This window comes from Typopeltis vanoorti, chromosome 9 (genome assembly GCF_054136105.1).
Source record: "Typopeltis vanoorti isolate ZY-2024b chromosome 9, IOZ_Tvanoo_1.0, whole genome shotgun sequence".
Taxonomy (NCBI): Eukaryota; Metazoa; Arthropoda; class Arachnida; order Uropygi; family Thelyphonidae; genus Typopeltis; species Typopeltis vanoorti.
Genome location: NC_143557.1, coordinates 3,208,676 through 3,230,365, shown reverse-complemented (window position 1 = coordinate 3,230,365; position 21,690 = coordinate 3,208,676). Strand labels below are relative to the sequence as shown.

At 35.2% G+C, this 21,690-nt stretch overlaps 1 protein-coding gene and 1 long non-coding RNA gene across 3 annotated transcripts in view; one reads left to right on the top strand and one right to left on the bottom strand.

The window, feature by feature from the left end:
* The window catches only part of Pex23 (tectonin beta-propeller repeat-containing peroxin 23), a 693,418-nt gene that overhangs the window by 614,192 nt on the left and 57,536 nt on the right, over positions 1-21,690 (top strand). The gene's annotated exons all lie outside the window — the stretch shown is intronic.
* Positions 8,991-21,690, bottom strand: part of LOC150102848 (uncharacterized) — a 219,378-nt gene continuing 206,678 nt past the window's right edge. The window contains exons 2-3 of the long non-coding RNA XR_016548867.1: positions 9,463-9,574; positions 8,991-9,310 (exon numbers count right to left, since the gene is read on the bottom strand). This is a non-coding gene — a long non-coding RNA (uncharacterized LOC150102848). The remainder of the gene's footprint in view (positions 9,311-9,462; positions 9,575-21,690) is intronic.

Genomic DNA, 21,690 nt, shown 5'->3' with positions numbered 1-21,690 from the left:
CCAGACCTGCACACAATAGTCCAAGTGAGGTCTTATCAATGTCTTCTAAAGAGGAAAAATGACATCCTTATCTTTATATGTGAACGTTCGTTTCAATATTGCAATTATCTTTTGTATTTGCAATCTTTGCTACGTGGCCCCTGAATTTCAACTTCCTATCTACTAACGTTACAAGATCCCTAACCTCATCAGTTTCTTCAAGCATAATCCCACCAGTGTAATACGACATTGGATATCTAATCACTCCTGCGATACTAATTGGTTGATAGTTTGATACATCGGTCTTTGCACCACCCTTATGTAATGGAATTACCATACATTCTTTCCATTCCTGTGGAATCTTCCCTGTTCTGAGACTCATATTAAACAGCCTGGTCAAAGGAATAGCCAGTTCAGCTGAACACTCTTTTAGCAAAAGTGCTGATATCCCATCAGTTCCTATTGCTGAATTCTTATTCAGTTTGTGCAATAGCTCTAATACCTCATCCACCTGAGTTTCTTCAACCAGTGAAGAGGTAGCAGTGAGCTGAATGTTGCATACACTAGGTTGATAGCTTTTAACAAAATGGGCACTCATTAGTTGAACAACCTCTTCTAGGTCTGCAACTCTCACACCATCTGCATTTAGAAGAGTTATGTTTTCATATTCATTCTTTCTTTTACTTGCAGCATATTGATAGAATTCTTGCGAGTTGTCTTTAGTCACGCAGAGCCAGTTTCTTTTCATACTCAGACTTTGCTTTCCGTACAATAGTTTTGACAATTCTAGCTTGCTGCTTATAACTTTCATAACGGACATCATCCTTATGCAAAAGGTATTCCTTCCACATCATCCTTTTCTTATGAATCTCTTGCTTAATAAGATTACACATTCATTTGACTCCTACTCCATTCATTCTTTGAACTCTCAGGACACATTCTGATATCGCATCATTTAAGTAGTGTTCAAATGTTTCCCATGCACTGTCGACATTCTTCCCATCCAGCACCAATCCCATTCCCTGCTTTGTAGTTCAGCATGTAACCTTTTCTAAATGGAACATTCATAAACTTAGTCACTTCCCAAGTGAGTATCACATGATCACTGTCACCAATCAGAGTCAGAATAGTTACGTCTTTAAAAAAAATGTCCTCTGACAACACTGTAATCAAATCTAGCACTCTTTGACCTTGAGTTGCTTCTGTCACATGCTGCTTGAGGAAGTTGTCCTGCATCGCATTTTCATTCTTCTCATGAGATTTTACTGCTACCCAATCAATATTTGGATAATTAAAGTCTCCCATTATCATTACTCTTTTTGTGCTCATCTATTCTATTTGGTGATGCATTTCTTCATCAATAGCAACCAATCCACCAGGTCTGTAACAACACCCCACTATGTAGTTGATCTTGTTAGATTCCACCTCACACCAGATGGCTTCAAACTCACTGCCACATGAAAAAAAATTACCAGTATTGCAGTCTCAACTCTAACTGGATTTAAGCCATTTGATATCATTAGCAGCATACACTCTCCTCTCCCATCCTGTCTATCCTTCATAAAAATGCTGTACCCTTGACAATCGACACCAGTTAGTATGTCTGATTTTGATAGCCAGGTCTCACTAATCCCTACAATCTGAGGTCGCAACATATTGACTAAGGCAACAAACTCTACTCCTTTGTTTCTAATACTGCTGGCTAGGATCGACGTTACCATTTAGGCGAACTAGGCAACCGCCTAGCGCACAAGCCATGAAGGAGTGCAAAACTTCAAGCTATGCTTTATTCATACTTTACTAAAATATCAAAATTAAATAGTGATATATGATTTAGGTATTGATTCTTCCTTATCCCTCACACATCACACTATTATACTATTTAACTCTTGGTTCTTTTTTGTTCCTTGCCTAAATGATTTGAACTTACCTCTATTTAAAATTCAGTTAAGATAAATATTTTAAAACGTTAACATTTTAAAATATTAAATTTCGGTATTTTATAATTTTTTTTTTAATGAATTATAACAGAGAATTTTCAAATTAATTAAAAAAGAAAATAAAAAAGCCTATTAATTTACCTATCAATTTCACCTGAAAGACAATTTTATTTTGTTTAATGTTAATTAGAAACATTTTAGTTTATTAAATAAGGGGCGCACTTGTAAACTTTGCCTAGGGCGCAAAATAACCTGGCACCGACAGTGCTCCTGGCATTCGTGTACAGACATAATAATCTACTTGCATGTTCTTTTGTATACTCTTGTTATACTCTTGTCTGCATGACAGTTGGACAACTTGCAGATCTCTATTCTTCTCTAGTGCCTTATACATGTAAAAATCTTTGCACATATTTGATGGGTCCGAACCAGATAAACATAAAGTCGAAATCATTCTCTCCTCGTCAATGTTTAACGGAATAGTGATCCTCGTCGATCTCTATTCCGTCTTAGGTCTCATATATCATTGTCACTCTTACATTCACATTCTCTCCAATTCCCTTCATTTATAATTTAGTTTCCCTGACTCTCTGTGTTAGGTCTCATACCAGTTATTAGTTTTTTCTAGTCTTGATGCGAAACGGATTCAGGTGTAGGCCGTCCATCTTATACAAATCCAATCATCTCTCAAACACAAAAACTAGGTGTTATTAACATATAAAAAAAAATTACTTTAAAGATAAGGAAAAAGTGCAATAAATCTGATAAATATACTGCCATATATTTCAGTCTGAAATTAACAGACCATCGTCAGTGGTTTAAAAGCAGTTGTAACAAAGAAGGCAAACAATTGATTTATTTGAATTAGAGTGAGCTTTGTGATGTTAAATAAACAGTATGAAATAAATCATCAGATAGATGTAGTATCTAGTTGGTTTCTTAAGACCTTATGTCTTTATAAAATATCATTCTTGGTCTTAATAGTAAAAAAAAAAAAAAACTTTAATGATGTGTTATTCAAATTAGACTTTCCCATATTTTTGATAAGGATTAGACAGTCATTCCAATTCATGTTAGGCCGGTGAAGCACGGCCTCAATACTCTCCTTAAATAGGCATATTTCAGACCAAACAATCTTGTGGTCTTCCTCTATTCCATGTTGAGCTAATCCAGACTTATCGGATTTTTTGTGGAAAATACGACTGATGTTCTTTTATGTAATGTTCTTTTTTTTTTCTTGAAAATACACAAAGATTATTCAAGAAAAAATGAAAGAGTTTAAGAACAGGAACCAAACCTTGGAGATTCAGTGGCAAGCCCTGAAGAAAACACTGATTGATTCAGCCAGAGAGGCATGTGGTGAGGTGGTCTGCAAGGATTGAAAAATCAGAACTCCATGGTGGACACAGGAAGTTAAAGAGGCAGTGAAGGAAGAGAAGAAAACATATCAAAAGTTCCTCGCAAAAATAGTCAGCTTGTGCTCTTAGAGAATACAGAGACAAATGCAAGAATGCTAAACACTGTGTAAAACTAGCTAAACAAAAGTCATGGGAGGACTTTGGTAAGAACATAGAAAATAAATATCAAGAAGATGCAAAGATATTCTGGAGGTTGTTGAAGAAGCTCAGAAATGGAGGTAAGAGTGCTGTAAAAGGAATTAGAGATGATAAAGGTGACATGAAAACTGTAGAAAAAGATATCTTTGGAGTAATTACTTCGAAAAATTGCTAAATGAAACAATCAATGACAGCATAGTGATAAAAAACACTCAACAGGGATGCAGTCAGGAATACATATCCATACTTGAAGTAGAAAAAGCCATCAAAGGCCTGAAATGTGGAAAAGAAGCAGGAGTAGATGATATTCGACCAGAAATGCTCAAGTATGAAGGTATGAAAGTCTTACAATGGCTGCACTGCATAGTTCAGAAGACCTGGAGATAGGGACAAATTCCAGATGATTGGAGTAAAGCTCTCATAGTACCCATATACAAATAGGGAAATAAAAGTAAATGTGAGAATTACGGAAGTATTTCCCTCCTGAGTGTTCTTGCATAAATCTTAACTGGAAACAGTTGAGAAGGATTGTGGAAGGGAAGCTTGGTGGAGGACAAGCTGGATTCAGGCCAAATAGAGGCTGTCAGGATCAGATTTTCACTTTACGACACATAGTTCAGAAATCATGGGAATGTGACAAAGATTTGTATATTTAAGTTTTGTAGATCTGGAAAAGGCATGTGACAAGGTGCCAAGAGAGAAGCTATTCGAAACGCTACAGTTATATGGTGTCATTGGGGCTATATATCAACCAATACTCAGTCTTCGTTTGAGTTGTAAGTCAATAGTTAGAATTGAAAGAAGTCAGGAAGACGGTTTAATATTAAATCTGGTGTCAGACAAGGATGTACATTATCCCCTCTGTCATTCATTATCTATATGGATCACATTATGAAGGAAAGTGGTATTAAACCTGATATCAAAATTGGAAATGTTAATCTCAGCTCTTTACTTTATGCAGATGATATTATACTTCTAAATAAATCTGATACAAGTCTGCAAGACTCCCTGACTGAATTGAATAACTGTTATAATAGATATGGTATGAAGATCAGCAATAACAAGACAAAGACAATGAAAATAGGCATAAGCATTGAAAAATGGAGAACCTATAGAACAAGTAAAACATTTCAGCTGCTTAGGCACAATTTTTAGTGAAGATTGTAAATTAAATATGGAAATAGACTACAGAATAAACAAAGCTGGTATGGTAGGAAGTGAACTGAATAAATTGATATGGAATAAGAGAGAAATTAGTGAAAACACTAAATTAGCTGTATGCAACATAGTGTTCAAGCCAATTTTAATGGTAATATCATATTAAAAACAAGGATATTAGGAAAGAACTTGACATTGTTAGCATCCAGGAATGTGTTAGAGAGTTAATCTCAGGTAGTATGGTCACTTAACCAGAGTGGGAGAGGAAAGATTAGCAAAACAAATGTTCTCTGCTAGGTGAGCAGGAAAAAGACCCAGAGGAAGACCAAGATATAGGGGGATTGATGCAATAAAAAGTGCCTTAGAAGACAGAAATATAAGATTATAAAATTATCAGATCTATAAAAAATTATAGATCTGATAATTTTTTGAGTCTTGACAGGTAACAGATTGATTTGGAGGAAAATTGTAAATAGGAAGTTAGTGGTGATGTAAGTTTTTCATCTAGTACAACCCTTTGAGGGTCCATGCCAGGAATTTAATGATAATGATGTTCTTGTGTTCTTTTTTTCTATTGAGCATCCAGTTTGTCCAAAGTGGGAAAGATGGCAGTCACATGGAACTTGGTATACACCTGGAAAGGACATAGGTGAGCATTTATCTTTAGAAGAGGGGAAATACGTTCAGAGTTTATTAGTAGGAATAAAATTCACTACTAAATCATATTTCTTCAGAAATTTTGAAATCAGTTCTGAAATGCCAGCGATGTATGGGATTAGAACTCGACGTATTGATTCCTTATTGTTTGGAGTCAAACAGATGTTGTGTAGTTCTTTCAGAGAAGCCATTTTATTTCCTATATTGTTTGATAGTTGAGAATTCTTCCCATAGATGATGGGAGTTTTACAATTAGTCTTAGCTCGTCGAATTAAACACTTTATGATTCCTGTCTTTTGAGAAGGATGATGTGCACATTGTTGAAGAATGTGAAGTTATTGAAAGGGGTTTTCTGTTTAAACTGATGGGAAGCAGATGAGAAGAATGTCTAAAAATTATAATTTGTTGTCTCTTTCAATTTCCATAGTGAATTTAATATGAGGATGTCAAGTATTTATATTCGCTAAAAATGTTGGTAAGGTATCTATATCGTGAGGCCACACTGCAAAAATGTCTTCTATATATCTAACCCTAAATGGAGTTTGAGGGTGTATAGATGAAAAAATTATGTCTTCTAAATAAAAGTTGGCTAAAGTAGGAGAGAGAGAGAGTGGTATTCCTATGACAGTTTCTTCTACTTGGTTGCAGAATTTGTTTTGACCAACAAAGCATCCAGAATGCATCAATAATTCTAACAGTTTCACTATATCTTGTGGGAATATTTCAGAAAGTTGTTGTAAAGTCTCTTTGAGAGGTGCATTGGTAAATAGGGATTCTACATCGAAGCTAACCATGACATCAGTAGGTTGTATGGAAATGTTTTTTAAAAAAGAGTGAGACTTGCCTCTACATGATTTCAGTAAGTTTGATAAATTTTTGGCTATGAGATACATAGGTGAATCAATGCAGTCGGACGGAGAAGAATGTCTTTCTTATGGATCTTTGGTAGACTATAAATCCTTGATGTTCATGAAAAATACATTTTTTAACTTTCCTCAAGTTTTTCTCATGAAGGATTTGAATATTTTTCTTGTTTTCAGAGAAACATGTGGCATAGTTCTATACAATATATACACAAAAGCACAAAGTAAAAGTATTATTTATTAAATATACTGTCATATATTTCAGCCTGAAATTAACAGACCATCATCAGTGGCTTAAAAAACAGTTGTTACAAGGTAGAATGCAAACAATTGATTCATCCAAAATAGAATGAGCCATGTGATGTTAAATTGCCAATAGCATTATGCTTTCACTGAAGAAAAGGCTAATCATAACAGCGTAAAATAAATTGCACATATATATATATATAAAATTTATAATATCATACTAAACAGATCATCAGATAGATGTAGTATCTAGTTGGTTTCTTAAGATCTTATTGTCTTTGTAAAATATTTTTTATATAGTACAGCAATCCCTCGATTAGTGCACCTAATGTGTTCTTTAAAACAGGTGCATTAATCAAAAATGCACTAATCGAATATAATAAACTATGTAATAACCTAGCTGAAGGACAATAAAACATATTCAGAATATAAATTTATTATTCTGCTTCTTAACAAAGAATTGAGCTAGCGTAGTTTGGCGGGCATTGTTTCTTTTTTTCATACAACTGATGGTACGATCCTATTGCCACTTCTGCAAATTTTACTGGTTCCTCTTCACCAGAGTCAGTTTCTAAGCATTGCTGCTTAAAAACTTCGATTGTATCAAAACTATTTTCAAATTGTTTCTGTGAAACCTCTTTGGGCTTATCGGTGATTAAATTTTCCTCATATTCTTCAGGATCTTCCTGCTGTGTATCTAAATTTAGCAGGTCGGAATCACTCAACTTCTCAGAATGAGATTTAATTAACTAAAATCATTTGCACAATGTGGAAGAATGTGCTTCCAAACGGCTCGCATATTGCTAGCAGTAATTTCATTCGACTTGGCGACTTTATAACCAGGCTGAGATTTCTTTGATTTGGCTAGAAAAGTCTTGGAAGGCATTTGCTTCCAAAAAAAGGCCAGTTTCATCAACATTAAATATTTGTTGATCACAATAGTCTGCTTCTTACACAATCTCTGGATATCTCCTTATCTGTATTTGTAGCTTCTCCTGTGATTTGAACATTATGTAGGCTATTTCTCTTTTTGAAACGCTCAAATCACCCAGCACTAACATGGAATTCTTCTTCTGTTCCATCATTGATAGCCCTTTCTTTCCAGGTTACAAAGAGACAATGCTTTTGATTTAATAAGGCCAGTGTTTAGCAGGACCATTTTTGGTTACATTCTTCGATCCATGTAAAAAGAAGTCTCTCTAATTCAATCATTATAATACTTTGATTTTGAGTGCATGCATGACGAACTTGAAGCAGCCTTACCTTTCTCTTTGTATCAGCAGTTGATTCACCCATTTTTGTGTTCTTGTGCTATCTCTGCTCTGAACTCGCCTTGTTCATTTTTCTTTATTATTTCAAGTTTTTCTTCCAATGAGATTACTTTTCAAATCATTTTCACACCTCTATTTTTTGCTCACTAATTCTTTTAATCACGATTAAAGGTTAGGAAAATAATTTAAAATAAAAAAGTAAGGAAAACAATTGCACGTGATATGATCAGCAAAATGCTATGTAAAGCAGACGACATAAATTTTGGCGGTAAATTTGGAAAGTAGTGTACATGGAAATAGTGCACTATGCCATTAAAAAATAACGTTGTAAAATGTTTCAAATCGGTAACTACATTATTTCATCCTGGTGAGAGATTTTTTAAATTGTTAGCCATAAAAAATGTATAAATCAAAAATTTTTAAAATCTGTAACATTTATTTTTAAGATATACAGGGTGTTCGGGATAAATTTGACATATTTATAATTAATTATATTTTTCCGTAAGTTACATGTATTAACACACACTTCTCTTCATTTAAAAGTTTGGACCCTTCTTCATTCATATACAAGATGTCAGAAAGGATGGATAGCTGGAACCCACCTGAATCATGGAAGAGAATAACTTGTATCATGATGATTCGTGCCCGCCATCAAAATAAGGATATTACGACTGCTGCCCAATGCTCCCTGAATACAGTAAAAACAATCAGGCATGAACTAGAGACTTGCAATGGTGACTACGAGGATGTAGCAAGAAGAAAGATCCCTAGCAGACGATCTGATTGCGTTCGTACAGCAGAATTCCTCGCAAATCTGCAGGAACAGGTGTTGAAGAACCCTGGCATTGGAATTCGGGCTTTGTTCGTGGAGTTGCTAACTGTAGTCAAGCCCTGGATAACAAGGGTAGCCAATGGTAGGCCGTATGTATGGCAGCAGGATTCGGCCCCTTGCCACACCTCTGGGAAAAGTCAAAAATGGTTGTCTGAAAATTTCTACGACTTCACCAGTCCAAATGTTTGGCCTCCAAACTCCCCAGACCTTAACCCCATGGATTATTTTGTATGGGGCGCAGTTGAAAAAGACACCAATCGCACTTCCAGTAATACAAAAGCCCAGTTAATGGATAAAATTAAAACAGTTTTTGCGGCCCTTCCCAGGGAGACTGTAGCATCAGCTTGTTCGAGGTTCCGAAGCAGAATTGAAGCTGTGATCGATGCTAATGGTGGTTATTTTGAGTAAATCTTGTTGATAGTATTGTAATTAACTCTGCCTGTAATGTTTTTTTGTCAATTCATTAAATTTAATAGATACAAAGAAGATTTTCTTTTTCCTTACGAAACTGTCAAATTTATCCCGAACACCCTGTATATGGGCACACTAATCGAATTTGGATATCGAAAAAAAAAATGACGCACTAATCGGGGACACATTGCTGTATATTTAAATAAATAATACTTGTACCTTGTGTTTTCATGTATATATTGTATAGAACTATGGCAAAGTTTCTCTAAAAACAAGAACTTTAAAGATATGCTCCAGTGAGCAAGCATTTAAACATGAATTAAAAGTTATCAGCAGTGGCTTCCTGGAAAATAGCTACAGCAAAAACACTATCCACAAAATTCTTCATAAGACTCCCCTTAAAAAGAAAAATAAACTAGATTACAATTAAACTGTAGCCATTCTATAAATTTAAAAGGATGTCAGATAAAATAAACAGAATACTACAGAAATACAACCTTAATGCTACCTTTAAACTTTTTAAACTTCCTACACAATTAAAGAACTTACTCCACTTATCCAAGGATCCACTTCCTCTATTGGCCCACTCTGAGTTATATGGTATTCATTGCACCTGTAATCTGCCTTATATAGGTGAAACAGGACACATGACACACAGTTCCTATCCAAAAAAAAAGAACATGAATGGCAAATTAAATTTAATAACTGTCATAAATCTAGTCTTTCTGATCGTGCTCTGATTGCTCTAAGTTTTAAAAGAGGTAAACCGTGAGTAGACATATCGGTACACAATAAATAACGGAAAAAACTCACGTAGAAAGATTATTTATTAGTATAATTTTCGCTTGTGTGTCACAGGCGAAAAATTATACTAATAATTTTTTTTTTTTTTTTTTTTTTTAGGAAAGTTATTGACCTTTTTAGTTATCTTACACCAGTTACTTAGGTGGCGCTTTTTGTAATTGTCAGTTAGTGTTTAATTTTGAGCTTAATGTACTGAGGATGCCTGTGACACACAGGCAAAAATTATACTAATAAATAATCTTTCTACGTGAGTTTTTTCCGTTATTTACTGTGTACCGTTCTGATTGCTCTACATAGAATTGACTGGAACGGCACCTATTGTTTACATTACACCAAACATGGTATGAGCATAAATTTAAAAAGGTGTGTGAAATTCTTATCAACCACCCTAATCTTAACAATAATGGTGGTCTAAAAATTCCAAGAATATGGATGGCACATATTCTTCCTGCATAACCATTAACCATGGCAACACCAACTCCCTCAGTGAGTTGGTGTTGCCATGATTGCTAACCTCCAAGTTAGAAAAGCTACTTGAAGGTTAACAATCATGGTACACTAGAATGTCTGATCCTCTGCTATCCTTCTAATCTCATAATAGTTCTTTTTAACAATCTATTTCATTAAATTATCAACTCAAGAAGTTCTTGGTCTACAGGGAGATCTTCCCTCTAATTTTCCATCCAGTATTTTCAGACATTTTCCTTGCTGATCCTCTCATCATGTGTCCTGTCATCTTGCACCCTCACTTTATAAAGATCTTCCAGAAAAAAAGCCACGAAAAAACTGAAATGTGGAAGCACAGCTGGGTTGGGGATATTCGACCAGAGATGCTCAGATATGGAGAAATAAAACTTTTCTCTCTTATATGGGAGGGGATAAAATCCAAATCCAAAATAAATCCCCTCGGGAAACACTGGATAAATTCCCAGCAGGCTAAGGTGACTAGTAAAACATATTATGGCCAATCACGCAATATGTGGATATTAAATGATTACGAAAGGAAATGAGACGATATCAATTACTTCGACACAGACCTGTGCCTCAGCTGCTGATACAATTACTATGAAGACAGCTATTATAAAGACCTTTCTGAAGCTGTCGTGAACATTCCAGTCCACAACATCACACTCATTAGTAGGTGATTTTAATGCCCAAATTGGCAAAGACACTACCAGTACTACTAAAAATGTGGGTCAATATACTTATCATGAAACCACAAATAGCAATGGACATTCTCTTATGAACTTCTGCAATAGTCATAACATGATAATCACCCAAATTTCCCCATCCAAAAGAAAGACTATGGACCCGGGAACATCCAAATGGATCTCATTCCCAAATAGACCACATCAGTCAAGAACTGTCGAGCATATAATACTGTTGAACTAAACTCCAACCACAGAATAATCAGTGCCCACATTAAACTCTCACTAAAAGCTTCTAAAAATAACAGGCCTACAAGGAAACAATAGAACTGGAACAAACTAAATAACCTAGAAATTGCAGCATCTTTTTGCAGTACAATAGAAAACAATATGGAAGACATTCTTAAAGATCCAGTTAACAAAAAGTATAAGAGTATTAATGAAGTAATAAACATAACATTTAACAAAATTTTTGGAAACATCAACAAAAAAAGACTCGGAAAAATGGATTACTCCTGAAACTGAAAAATATATAGATGAAAGAAATAAAGCAAAGAAACTCTACCACTTAAAAGGAATGAAATAAAGATAAAGTAGACATTTTAAACAACTAGTTCAATGAACTAATGATGAGAGACAAGGAAAATCAAATAAATAAATACTCTGAGGAACTTGAAAAGTATAAGAAAACTGGAGATACTAGAAACACTTTTCAAATGATAAACCATATCTGTCATTACAAAACAAAAAGAAGTGGAAATATTGTCACACATGATAAAACCAGTAGGTAGCTATCAGTAAATTCAAACTTGATGAAAGAACGGAGAAACTACTTTCAAGAAAAACTGAATGCTGATATCCTCAATATTCAAGCCAGTTAGCAGACCTGCATCTAACCACCGCTCTACCAATAAATTATGAAGCTTCACTGAAAAGGAACTAAAAATAGCAATAGATCAAACAAAAGCAGAAAAATCCCCAGAGATTGATGTTTTTTAAACAGAAGCTTTTAAAAATGCTGGATAAAACATATAGCAATCTCCTTGCCATAACGAATCAAGCATTAAACACTGGAATAATACCTCAACGATGAAAACAAGGCCTTATTGTCTCTATTCTTAATAGAATGGATAACTACAGAGGTATTACTTTGCTATCAGCCACAGTTAAAATCTACAAAAAGGATGATCCTCAATAGAATAGAACCTCATTTAACCACTTTTAAGAAGGAAAAAAAACCAAGCTCGATTTCTAAAAAAAAAAAAGAAGTATAATAGAACATATTATTATTATTATTATGTGATGCCTCCAGGGAGTCCAAAGACTTATCGAGGGAGAGTGTGCCAACAGCATCGAACGATTTAATCCCGTCCAACTACTAACTCCGCTCAAACTTGCTTAACTTTTTGCGTGAACCATTTGCTGGCTGCACTGCATCAGGAGAATCATAGAAGGTTCATATGATAAAAACCTACCATTCATTTTAACTTTTATAGACTTCAAAAAAAAAAAAAAAAAAAAAGCCTTTGACTCCATTAATAGAGGAGCAATGTTTAAAATACTCAGCTTCTATGATCTACCCCTCAAAAATCATATAGGCAATCTCAGTCAGATTGCAATGCTACAGTAATCTTTAAAACAGAAAGAACGGAAGTCCTGCAAGGTGATGTACTGGCACCTTATTTGTTCTTGGTATTCTTGGACGATATTTTCCAGAGTATATTTTCAATCTTTAATTATTATTTTTGATGTAAATCTCTTCTCCCTTTGCACATTTTCATTTATCATGTAGTAATACCAAAGTTGAAGAACTTGGTTTTAACATTAGAACATCTACCCACACCATGCAAATAACTGATCTTAGCTTTGCTTATGACACTGTACTTATTGATACAGAACCAACAAATACACAAAAACATTTCAGTCTACTAGAGGCACAAGCTAAACTTATTGGTTCTGCAGATCAACATCCAAAAGTCCAAAGTATTCTCAATAGGATAAAAAACCTCATGCTTCGTATCAACAATAGGTCATTAGAAAGAGTCAAGGACTTTCGATATCTTGGATTGTACGTCAGCAATAGGAGACATCAATACAGAAAATGATGTTAGAAAATGTAAACAGCTGGCTCTATTCTTCCATAACAAACTTTGCCCCATCTAGAATAATGATTGTGGACAAAATTAAGACTATATTCCATGCAACCAGCAGATCGATCTTCTTGTATGGTTCCCAAACCTGGACTAAGCACTACAGATCTAATTAATTCCTTTGGAACTACGTCTCAGACTGATCCTTTAATGCACTCTGAGGAACCATGTCACTAACTTTATGTGCTAAATCTTGCTAAGAAAGAACCAAGGGATGCAGACAACACTTTTGCTTTAGACAGCTGTATAAAACAAACTACTTGATAGAATGACTTGCAATATCACATGGATGCTTATGAGAGATGTACCAACTTAGAAAAAAAAAATCTTGCCGATAGTGTTGCCATCAATGGTCAAGGCAGAGAACTTTTCAGACCACCTCGTACAAGAAGAATGCAAGTACACCTCCATATGCAGGTAGCCCAGGCATGAAGATACTTCATTTGCAAACGTTTGCTTACGCTAGGATAAAGGATTAAACCAAGAATCCCATAGACATATAGGTCGGTCTTAGAACACATGCAATTTACAGACAAAAAATACTAGTGGTGGTGAGAAATAGATGACATTGGTGTAGATCAGGCGTGGCCAACTTCATTCTATACGAGGGCCAATATATGATGAGTGATAGCATCATGGGCCACACACTTTTAGACAGAACTTAAATAAAAATAAACTCTGCATTTTTTCAAGGCAATAGTTATATGTATTGAATTACTATATTTGTTAAATCATTTTACTACTGGGAGAACAATATAAAATACTTGAAACTGATCACTGTAACCAGAGCAGAGCAAGTGACTTTCAATGATGTGTTGCTCTGGAGCACATAGAAATCTACCACTCCCACTACTACAACTCGCACAGAGAAGCAGTAGATTTTGTAAATTGAGTAATCTTTTTAAAGCAATTTTGATTCTGTGTTGAGAATATAAATTGTTTCCCTCATCAGAAATAATGAATATAACTAGTATACTGATCAGAAAATCTGTGGTCGAAACTAATAGCTAAATTGATAATACATATAATTTAATATAGTTTTTATCCTGCCGTGGGCCTGCTGTTGCCACTTATGGTGTAGATGATGGAGACAGAGTTGTAGAGTAGGTGTCTTCCCTTGATGAGTCTTTGGACTCCTTGGAGGTGTCACAAAATAATAATAATATTATTTCTTGGTATCTTTAATTTATAGTATAACCAAGTAAAAAAAATTTCAACATCTATCTCTAATCCAAAATATTTTAATAATGAGGTTGTCTATTTGTACATGGAAAATATGACTTCTCCATTACTTCAACTTTGGTATCTATTTTGGGTTTGGCTCCCACTGATAGTGGCTTTCTTCGAGAGGTTCTGATTGGTGGCTCATATTTGCCTGTCGCTGAATGGAGCCATTGATGAGTTTAGTCGTGATCCTTTAGGGTTACCCAGTGAGATTTAGAGTTTTGGAGAGGTATCTCTGCATTCTAACATACTTCAAGAAATGTCAAAATCAGTCCAGGTATTGGCCCTTCTCATAATGCATAGCATTATACACAAGGGTGTATGCTTTGCATTATGGAATACTACAACTGATGTGAAGTCATTAGCCTTTTATAGAAGTAGCACAGATGTGAAGACATCTGATGTGTCTTCCACATTTCTTTTTAAAAAATTCATCCTATAATTTGGGAAAACTGTTTGCTTTTCTCTTAACAATCTTTTTTCCTTTCTGATTAAACTTTGAATAAGTGAAACATGGTTGAATGAAGATATCCTAATAGGAATAGAAATGAAAGGGTGCAGAGTTTTTCGTGAAGAGAGCAGTGATGATGATGATAGCAGGGGAATTATGTCCACATAAGGTAGACATAAAAGAGGAAAATACTGGCAATGGTTGTGAGTGGCAGTTTGACAGGAAGACATATTTAGTTGGATGTTGCTATAAGCCAGAGAATGTGGAGAGTGGTAATAAAGAACTGTAAAAACAATTTGGATTGGTGAACAAAAGAAGGGTGATTATTATAGATAATTTTAATTATGACAGTATAGATATGAATGAAGAGAGAGCATTTGGGAATAAGGAAAATTAATGAATTCGGTTCTTGAGAGACAATTATCTCAGCCAGCATGCAGAGGGCACATGAGGATCAAGGGTTTTTTAGATCTGATCATTTCATTAGAGGATGTAACTGTGATTGGGGTTTCACACTTTCGTCCATTTGGTGAGAGTGATCACCTGGGGTTGTAGCTAGCCATATGCAGACTTCTGTGAAGAAAGGAAATATGTGGAAGTACAAGGGTGGTGATTATGACAAGCTTAGGAGACAGCTTGGAGCTGTCACATGGAATTAGGAGTTGAGCATTAAGGAAATAAATGATGCTTGGGAACTGACAAAGAAATACTAAACAGCATCAACGTGTGAATGTAGTCTGTAGGTCAAAAGGCTGAATAAGGTAGGTGTAAAATGGATGAATGACTGGCTTAAGCATTGAAATCTGGAAGAAGAAGAAAAAGAACACACTTTGGAGGCAGTACAAGATAAATAATGGTAATAATCACTTATATGAAGAGTAAAGAACAAGCCAGGATAGTGACTCATTTAGTAAGAAAAACAGAAGTGCAGTATGAGCAGAAATCAGGTAAAGAAAACCCTTAGAGATTTTTAAGATATGTGGCAAGTAGAAGGAAGAATGATTATGGTAGGATGATTTTAATGGATGGAAGAGGTAAAATAGTAACTGCTGCATAAGATATTATTGAGGTATTCAATGATCAATTTATAGGGGTTTTCATCCTCATTAGGGTGAAATCATGAGAAACTTAAGTGTAGAAGACATAGGGGAGGATTGCCTAATTGTGAGTGAACAGGAGGTACATGAGGAAATAAATAAAGTTTATGTCAATAAAGCAACAGGATTTGATGACATTGATGAACATCCACAATGTCACTGAAGTGTTCACCTTTCAAGGCACACTTTATCTTTGAGAAGAGAGAAAAAGTCTGCAGGAGCCAAATCTGGTTCCACACAGATCAACTTCAAAGCCAGAAACTGCTTTACAGGCAACACAGAGTGCGTGGCTGTGTTGTTGTGCAATAGAAACCAATTGTTGTGGAACAGTTCTTTCCTGACAAATTGCATGTGAGCATACACAAGTTTCACTACTTCTAAATAATACTGACCATCCACTTTGGTGTCCTCAAGAACAAATTCGTGGTGGATAATTCCTGTGGAACTGTCAGTTGAATGTTGTAAAGTGTAAGGTTTTGAAATTTATCAAAAAAACAATAATTGTTTTTTTGATAAATTTCAAAAAAACATCCATGTTTTTTTTGCTTCTGCTTCTCCTTCTGCTGAGGACAAAACATTCCATGTGCTGGTGTTTCATTTCCAAATCAAACTGAAAACACCAACTTTCATCACCAGTGACAGTTCTTTGCAACACATCACGATCTTAATCGACTGCATGGATGAAATTTTGACAACATTCAAACCGATGCTTTCTCTTTTTGTGTTTCAACATGTGCAGCAGAAATCTCAAATAAATCTTCTCTTGTGCAAATCTCTTTCAAGATTAATCTGATCATTCTCTTACCAACACCAAGCTGTGACAGGCAAATAACATAGTGGTTATTCGCTTGTCATGGGGAATAAGTTCCCTAACTTTCACTACATTTTCATTTCTCCATGCAGAAACTGGCCATCCACAGCATGGTTCATCCTCCAAGGACTCCTTCCCCTTTTTAAATGTTGAAAACCAGTGGAACACCTGTGCATGGTTTAGTCATCACCGTAAACTTTTAGGTCTTAGTACATGTCTATAGCAGGTTTTCCTGATTTATAGTCAAGTTTTATCAAGCTCTTTGCTCCACGATGCAACTTCTGACATTCTCCGCTCACTCTTACCTCAACAGTTGCCACATGAAAGCTGCTGCGTCATCAGACTCAAAAGTTGCAGCTTTCATTACAACACAAACTCTAGCGATCAGAACTATAAACAGATTTGTTACTTTTATTCAAAGGGTTGTCCCATAAAAAATCAATCTCATTACTTAACGGGTACACTGTATATCACCGCACATCTCAAGGGAACATTCTGGGGAAATCACAGTAGCATTGGCATGCCTGTGTAATAATTCTTACAACAACACAGGTTTCAAGGAAATGGGAAGGAGATAAAATTGTGAAAGCATGGTGATAAGGCTGTGGCTACAAATTACTGGCCAATCTGTATATCTGGTTGTGGTGATTGGTGAGAACTAGGATACAAAAATGGGTCGATAATAGCATTATTCTCTGTGATTATTACCATGGGATTATTAAAGGGAGATTATGATTTACTATCTTACTTATGTACTATAAGAAGGTGACAAATGTTTGAACAAGGGAGTTGAATATACAGTGGTGTACTTCGATTTTGCAAAAGCTTTTGATAGGCTACCACACAACAAGCTCTTAAATTGAAACGGACAGGATTGGATAACAGACTTTTGAGTTGGATTGGTGACTGGCTGTCAGATAGGTATCAGAAAGTTGTATATGGGGTGCAGTATCCAGGAGGAAGGTCACTAGTGGTGTGTCGCAAGGGTCAGTTTTGGGACCATAGTAGTTCAATTTGTTTATTAATGATATTGGGATGAGTTGAACTGGTGATATGCAACTGTTTGCAGATGATGCAAAATTGGGGAGAGCAATGCAGAATCAAGCAGATGTTTTGAAGGAGGACTTGAATAGATTGGATGAATGGGCAGGTAAGTGGAACCGTCAAATGAATGTTGCAAAATGTAAGGTTTTGAAATTTAGTAAGCAATGATGGGATACAAGGTATACACTTGGTGGGAAACTTTAAAGGAGATAAGAGATCTGGAAGTGGTGGTTAACAAGGACCTGAAATTCAGGAGCCACATTGCACAAGTTGTGAAGACGTCACATCGGATAATGGCAATGATGCAGAGAACCCTGACATGCAGAAATCAAGAGGTTGCGATGCCACTGTTCAAAAACCTTGATCAGGTTTCATATGGATTATTGTACACAGATTTGGTCACTGGGCTTTCATGGCGATGAGGATATGTTAGAAAGAGTCCAGAAAAGATTCACATAGGTGGCCAGTGGTCTTTGGAATGTGTAGTACGAGGACAGATTGAGAGACTATAATTTGCAAAGCCTCGTGAGGAGGGGGTTATATCATTGAGACGTATAAGTTAGTTAGGGATTGTTATCAGGTTGACCTGGAAGAGATTTTTCATAGAAAACGGGAGAGAGGGGTAGAACAAGAGGCCATCCCTGGAAACTGTATCAGGAGGTTGTGAGCCGAAGATTCTTTATATGAAGGGGTTGGTAAGTGGAATGCATTGCCTGAGTGTGTTGTGAATGTAGATATACTGAATCAGTTTAAGCCACAGTTGGATGAGCTTTGTGTGTGTCCCCCCAACGATGAGTCTCTGACTCCATGAAGGTCGGATGTTATAAAAAAAAAATCAGCTAATGCCTTTTATTTCCTTATAGGGAGTAGGCCGAGGCCTTTATACACTATCTAGCTTTTGGAGACTGAATGGGCAGTTCAATCTCCACCGGTAGCCAATCAGAGATAGCTGGCCTATGTCTATCACTAATTATAGCAGTCACTGATGAAGAGGCTGGCAAACAAGTGCAGCCCTCTCTTGGTACCTAATCCTAACAAGATACGTTACTGTCTAAAATAATGAGAGTACTACGGTTGATTTTCTTGAGTTTACGGGATGAAAAACCCGCTTGCCTGTGCCAGAAATCGACTAACTCGGGAACCGGTCAAAGAAAGGCTTAGAAAAAGTTTCTCCAGTCAGCGACTAGACTTGAACTTAAGTCTAACTTCGAGCGATGAAGTGCAGAGGATGCGAGCGCCACTTCCACTGAGCTACACCGGCCTGGTCGGATGTTAATAATAATTAGTTTTTTTTTTCCTTTCACCATATTTCTTCCAAAAACCTAACTTCGAGAAAGTAATTTGTTCTAAATCAACAGTTGTTCTCTCTCATTTGCTATATTCAACTTTCTTTAAAAATATAAACTTTTCTCAAGTACTGCTTCCTGGTATAGGGATATAATATAGTTGTGAAAATGAAAGCACAATGCTACAGTTGTTTAATGGCATGAAAATTTATTCAGAAAGTTTGATACTTTTTTTAGGTTTTCGACTCCCTCACAGTCTCCAAAAGTGATAGGCGAAAACAGCCCTCACATGTTCCTTATAGGAAACAAAAAGCACTAGCAGATTTACTTATTTTATTAGTTCCAAAACTAAAAGGAAATTGAAATGAATCCTTGATACCAATAAGTATCTTGATGATATGGTGTCTAACAAGATGTAGCTATACATTTTTTTATTGTTTATTATTTTTATTATTTTATTGTTAGACACCATATCTTGATGATATGGTGTCTAACAAGATGTAGCTATACAAAGATTTCTATGAAATCTTTGTATAGCTATAATGGTTCATATAAATCTTTGATTTATATGAACCATTACTTAAGAAATACTAATAAAAAAAGAATAAAACATTATACAGTTACTTAAATGTTTACATATATATAATAAAAATAATAAACTAAAATTTTGCCTTTTGTTATATAAAAATGGTTGTTTCTAAATTTAAAAAATATGATATTGCTAAATAACATGCATTCTACTGTGGGATTTAAAACCTGAGTTTCTGGAAGGGAAAAATCTGCTATCTCCATATGAGATTAGCTAACTCAGAATGTGAAGAACATGGTATTTTAAGAGAGGATAGAGAGAGAGAATGGGATGGTAAGAGAAAAATACTGCTGATGGCATCCAATAAAATGCATATAAAAAGAGTATGTGGCTGGGCTGGAGGAGATGGCTCAAAGGATCATCTGTGAACATTATGTAAAAATGTCTTTATTAAGGGTGTCAGGACTTGATTTTTCACATGAATAGTGGTAAATGATTGGAATAAGTTGCTAGAGCCTGTTCCAAGTGCTTTGTTGGTGAATGTATTAAAAAGAGAGATATGATAGGTACCGTATGGATGTTTTGTTTAGGTCTTCCAGGATGCATCTTTAGGCTTGGTAGAGATGCTTATGCAATAATAATTTCCAAAGTAGTTCTGGTAGCAGTGTTCTAGGTCTGCCAATTGCTGATATGGAATGTCTGATCTGATGAATGCACACATACTGTTCTTTTCATGACAGAAGGAATCATGTAAAGCATAGTCCAGATAACTGTGGCTACCAGGTATAGTTCAATGAGAAAATAACAGGTTTGTTTAGAAGCATGCATTTGTGGTGGTGCACATCTTTTATGTTGTGTGAAGATGATAAATATTGGTGAAGCAGTTGGATTTTTTTGTATTTATATGGATGTATTTTTTTATGATTTTTTTTTGTTATCTTTTGTATTATTGTAGTTTTTTATGATGTGATTGGCATTTTGGGGTCATCTGACTACTAAAAATTTAATTACAGAGCAATGAATGAATACTCATGTATTCATCTTTGCTCTGTAATTACATTTATGGTTCAAGAGTATTTATTGGGAATGATTACTGATGTACTGTAAATTTACAGCCTTTTGCGAGTTTTTCCTTTAAAAAAAAAACATGTTCAAATAGCGATCAGGAAACTTGGGAGAGAGGTTTATGTCTGTTGGACTCTAATGGGTAGTTTGCTCGGAGCACTCCTGAGATGAAACTGGACTGAAATTTTGCTTAAGAAACAAAGTATTCTATAAATTACTAGTTGAACAATTTTTGATTGGATACCACACAGAGCCCTGCTCTTGATACAGAGTATAAATACAAGGAATGTGAATTCCATTATGTTAGGTAATTTAAAAAAAAAGAAACAAGGGCAGTAAGGGCTATCCATTTTCAAAAGCACTGAAGGGCCTCTTTGAAACAGCTTCTAAGTACAATTAAACTGGAAACAGATTCTGTATATGAATACATACTCATTTGAATTTATTCTTAGCCTAGTAGTCTGGTATGAATTTTTGTTAAAAGTAAATATTCTCAGTAAATTACTACAAAATAAAAGAATGGACATGGCAATAAAACATATCCTAGTTATATCGATTGAAAACAAAGATTTAAATTTTGAGGACATAAAAACTGGCTTTGCTGAAAAACAGGTAAGACTTCAAAAACAAGTCAAGTAAAGCTGTTTAACTTAACTCTTTGCAAGTTTAACATGTAAAAGATTTAATAAATATATTTTCACAATTATTTTCTTTTTTTTTTAATCCAAAATGTGATATGAACATATGCACACTGGCATTTTCTAGTATATTTTTCCCACAAGAAATTTGGAACCCCCACTTTCATATCTTCCAGAGAGCCAGTACTCCTAACGGTAGAATTAATAACAACTGACTGGTATTAATGTCATTTTTGTAAACTATGGCATCTATCCTATAAACAGATGTCAATTTTATTCCATAAATATGCTGCCCTCCCATCAAATTTATAGTATAGTAATAACCTGCCTTACGATGCTTTTCAGTTATGACCAGCACCCATTTATGTGATGTTGCATTTGCTCATGCATTGGTTTTAGCAACATGATAAACTGGTAAATCAACCAATCAGCAATTTTCGTGAACTGCTTTACAACAATTAAAGCAGTTCACGAAACAACATCTCTTTGTGTTTCACTGTGAATCATAAATCTTTTGTAACTATTATTTT